Below are 5274 nucleotides of genomic sequence, written 5' to 3'. Positions count from 1 at the left end.
ATACATAATGACAGAAGTATTATGTATAGGAAAGGCACATTTATACCAGAATCAACTATCTATTCCATTCAAGGTAAAGCATTGTGCTTTGCATGATAGAAGTGGTACTATGCCACCAGGTCATTGGCTGGTCACCTTTGGGAATGGTGCCTTGTTGGAGGTTCAGTATTCCTCTCTGACGTTAACAGCAGCTATAATCAGGTCATCCCTGTTGTACTAAAGTCCATGCTGTTGAGCCCATTCGTAAACTCTACCTTTGCCACTATGACCATTTTGTTTATGGGCCCATTGGACAATGATGGAGAAATCTGGGGGAAGAATTTGACTACTATCTAAGCACAAAGTGGGTCATCTATGTACTTGATTAGTGGAGCCCTCCCTGCTAATATCAACTTTCAGAGAACATTAAACGTAAGACACAAGTGCCTTCACATCCGCAGCTCACTCTGAGCTATCTAGTTATGTACCCCGCCCCTAGATGCCATTCTCACCACTTTTCCAGTCATGCTGCTTCCAAGTCCTCGACCAGTCCAACAATTGGCTACAGCCCACAAATAAATATTTAATCATATATCTGGCCATAGCATCTTCTAAACAACATGTCTGACTGTGTACACCGCTCAGAGTGAGAGGCTCCCCGGAGTCTGTAATATCTAAGACTATAAAGATATGGAAGATAAGAATAAATGTGTGAACAAAGGCGAAGAATGCACTAGGTAAAGGGAACCATTTATTCAAATGTGCCAGAGAGATCATCACAGTTGGAAGAGGAGTGTGTGATGATCTCCTTTGGAATAGCTGGAGAGTGAGGAGAGAGTGGTCTGAGAACAGTCTCTGCCTTTTCCTTTCACATTATGCTAGGTCATGTGTACAGCCATGTTAATGTGTGTGACAGCTGTGAAAGAAAGGTTGAAATGTGTGAGTGCCATGGAAGGCAGATGTTAGCATGCCTGGGAACATGAGTGATTGTAATGAGACAAATAGTCAAAAAGATTCCTGTTCCCATGTCACCAGAGCCATCCCATTGACCTGACAAGCAGCTTCCTCAAAGGGGACATTATTGCTCTCCTCTTAGACTTTACTAGAGGAGGAGGGGAAGGAAGAGGGAGGAGGAAGAGGAGGAGGAGGAAGATGAAAAAGAAGAGAAGGAGAAGAAGAAGGAGGAGAAGGAGGAGGAGGAGGAGGAGGAGGAGGAGGAGGAGGAAGGGGAAGAGGTGGAAGAAAAAGAAAAAGAGGAGGGAATAAGAGAGGAGGAGGAGGAGAAGGAGGAGGAGGAGCAAGAGGAGGAGGAAGAGGAAGAGGAGGTAGCAGTAGTAGTTGTCATGAGAGCAATGACCTGAATGCAAAGCAGACAAATGAATATCAACGTGACAGGCAACGGGAGGGGTAAGCAATAAAGTGAGCTGGCCTGAGTGACACTGGTAACCTGCTGAATTCCCAGCCTAAGGAGTAATTTACTGGTTAGTCCTCAACCGCTGTAATTACTCACAGAGCCCCCATGCTGAGGTGAAGCCTCCCCTGCGTTATTAATAATGTCAGGAACCAGCAGGGAATGGTGGGAGCAGAGGGGAGCAAACCAACTTCTCAGGCTTCTGAGAGAATGGGAAGGCCCCTGTCAGGGCCCTCTGAGGAAAGCCACATCTGAAGAATAAAACAGCTCCAGTTTCCAGCTCTTGTCACAGCTATAGTATGAGTATGGTACAGTATGGAGAGTGCCCAGCGGACGGACAGTGAGTACCAAAGGTGAAAAAAATAGAATCCAGGCCCTAGAGTTTGACCAGTTTGTATAAAATCACAAAACAAAACAACAAAACAAACAGCAACAACAAAAACCCTCTGCCCTGACCTCCCTAGGAGCTGGCTGGACTATTTTGAGACCTCTCCACAATAAGTCAAGGGAGCAATGTAAAACACTTGTCTTCGGTATGGCATGCCAACTGGATTTCACTGCCCAGAAGTGTAGCCAGTTCAGTAACGTTCACCTCTTTCCTGGTCAACCACAGAATCCATTCCACGGTTACCAGCTAATCCTAGCTCCGTTCCAATCACCTCCTCTCTTTCCATTGTCAGCCTGACAGAAACAAGGACCAGCCACACCCTTTCTAGGCCTCCACTTAGAATATAGCCAATGGAAACTAAGATTTCTTAGAAAAGGAAAGATATCTCCAAATCCTACCTCCTAGGCAATCCTGATTTCCTGTTTGGCTTCAGCTAAGACACACACCCAGCACCACCGATTAAGAAATAGGCTGTGACTGGCCCCAGAGCTTGAGCAAAGCATTTATTCCCATTTCCTGGAATGGCCAGTTGTATCTCTCCCTCTTTTCAACTCAATCATTTCTATAAAGTCATCTCAGGATAATCCTATAATTCTCATTTAATGTTCGTATCAATTCTATCATTTGTCTAAAAATGACAAATATGCCTGGGTTGGCTGGTTACACCACCTTTATAACCTTGATGAGGACATTCACAAGCACTCAATATGAATTCCTTTTGAAAAGATGCGTCCATCTTATCCTAAGAGGCTCCCATCCTCAAAGGTTTAAAATTCACAATTGAGAGCGTATTCGATTCTGTACCACAAAGATGGCAACCATTCCAACTTTGCTTCATGCCTACATTTTATTAAAAGCTAAGCTGCTATTCAGATGATTAATCAAACACTTACTTTTCCACGAAAGTCAGATTATAACTTGTGCATGTCACTTTTTAAATTGCTATGAAAAGACACCTTGCAAAAGCAACAGAGGAAAGGAGGGATCCAGGGAGGGAGGGAGGGAGGGAGGGCAGGTTTGCTGTGGTTCAGTTTGAGGGTAAATCCTGTCAGGGTGGGAAGTCAGAGCAAGTGAGGCCACTGGTCCCATTGCCTAGACTGACAGAAAGCAGAGACAAGTGTCTACGCTCAGCTGAATTTTTGTTTTTTTATGCAGTCTCAGGACCCATGGGATGTTGGCACTCACATTCAAAACGTGTGTCACCTCTTCAGCTAATGCCTTCTGGAAAAACCCTCATGAACACATGCAGAATTGTTTTTCCATGGTGATTCTAAATCCAGTAAGTTGACAGTGTCTATTAAGCATCACTCCCTAGCCCCAGATATTGGTGATCTCAAGCTGCTCCTTGTTGCTCCCCGCACAAGTTTAGACTGTGATGTCACAGATTCTATTGGCCTACCACTATACCATTATGGGCCTACTACTTACTAACTATGACACTAGAAAGTGATTGTGTTTCAGCACTGTCACCTGAAATGAGATGGCAGGAGTTACTAGCAGCCATGGCGGAGGATTAAATGAGAACTCTGAAGTAAAGCATTCGGTTCCACTCCTGGTAAATGATGAGCACTATCCTGAGGCTTAGCTGTTACTGCTAATGACCCAAAGCATACAGTTCACTTTCAATATGCACTCTTTAAGATACATACTTATATGTCCTTACAAGACTGTGACCCTGTGAAATTTCACTTATTCAAGTCTGCTTGCCAGATCTGTGCATGTTGTCCAGCTTATAGGTACTTTACAAAAGCATTGCTGCATTAAATTACACATCTAAGAAGGAAATATATTTTTTGAATGAGAACTTGAAATTTTAAATGAAATGAAATGAAGACCAAAGCAGGCATGTGACCCGGGAATGCTGCAGACTAGCTGTCACATTTTCCTGTTCGTCCCCCATTTTAATTCTCAAAATTAACTCCCTTGATTGGTTTTATCTGTAGCTTATGAATGGGAGAGCTGACATCCAGTCACAGAGCAACCTGACACGTTCCCTCTCTGTCACCTGTTCCTTCTCAGCCTTCCCTTCTTCATCTGCCCTAACGGGCGGCAAGTAGCTAAGCCTTTCTTCCAGCTGAAATTGAGACCTGAAAGTCTACAAATGCTCTGTCACCCACCACTGACAATAGTGTTCTCCAAGATGCCATTCCTCGTGGTGACCACAGACCTCACTTCCAGGAAAGCCCAGGGAAAAAAAAGCCCACCATATGCCACAGGCAGAGCACAGGAGAGACAGGTAGGTATCTGTCGGGGCTTTGGGCATCTCCAGGTTTTTCCTGTCTTTTTGTGAAGCTGAGAAGGTGAAACATAAGGCTATCAAAAACTACAAATAGTCCTTCCCTCTGGAGACAGGCTTTTTCTAGAAGAAAGGACCAATAGCCTCCCAGAGCATTGTTCAGCCACATTAGAAAGAGGATTAAGCAGATACATTCAGCTATTCTAACATTTTCTCTAAGCCTTGAGTATGCCTCTCACACTTAGATAATCACATTAATTTTAGCATTAAAAGATTCCTTTTAGAGAAGGTAACTAAATGGCTTATGCCACCCAGAGAGGGTGCATATTTTATCAAGCACCAACACAAACAAGAAGAGATTCGTATTCTCAGATGTTTCCCTTGTTCAGAGAGAGGGAAAGCAGGGAAGAAGGAGAGGGGAGATTGAAAAGAGGAACTGTAGGACCCCCATTTTCGGGGACCCCCGAAGTCACGGGAGTCAGGATTTCCCGGGGAAACACGAGAGGCCTTCTTGTTGTAAAAGCATGAGGTAGTTTAATGGCGGAACTCCGGACCAGCACGTGCACCTCATGCAGGAGGCAGAGGTGCCGACCTTGTGGCCTGAAAGCTAGGGGGGAGGGGCTAGCAAGAATTGGCGCGGTTACCCGTGATTGGCTCATTTAAATGTACATATTTGCAGGATGGTACGTGCAAAGGCAGGAATGCTAGGAGGCCTGAGGCGGGTCAGAGGAACTTTTGGTTTAGTCCCAGGAATGTTCCAACAATGGCCTGCCTGGGCGTGCCCAAGCTTGTCTCATTGTGCTCTCTGCCTCAGGCTTCCAAGCTTACAAACAACTATTTCTCTGGACATAAGTTGCATGAATCCCAGGCCTTAAATTTCATTTCTCTACAATCCCCTCTTTTTCTTTTAAAAAAAAAAATTCTAATCTTAGAATTAGAGTAACAATTCTGTCTCTAACAAAGGCAACTAGTTGATTAATTAAGCAGAGTCCAAAGGTTTAAGAGTAAAAGCAGTGGCCCAGTGATTTCCAACAACATTGGTCAGCCTTCTTAACGAGAGACACAAGAACTCAGGTTGGGATTTCTTTTACTTTCACGGTGGTGGGCGTTGTCAGCTGCACCGAATAGGGTCCTTTCCACCTCAGCTCCTAGGTTTCCCGCTCGATGTCTTTTCGAAGAGTCTCTTACTTTAAACTGATGTGGCACCTATGTCCCGGACTTCCTGTTTTACAATTTTAGGAGCCTGTCACATAGATGAGC

The sequence above is a fragment of the Mus pahari genome, chromosome 1, assembly GCF_900095145.1.
Source record: "Mus pahari chromosome 1, PAHARI_EIJ_v1.1, whole genome shotgun sequence".
Classification (NCBI taxonomy): Eukaryota; Metazoa; Chordata; class Mammalia; order Rodentia; family Muridae; genus Mus; species Mus pahari.
The sequence above is the reverse complement of the archived record's forward strand: the minus strand, read 5'-3'. Positions refer to the sequence as shown.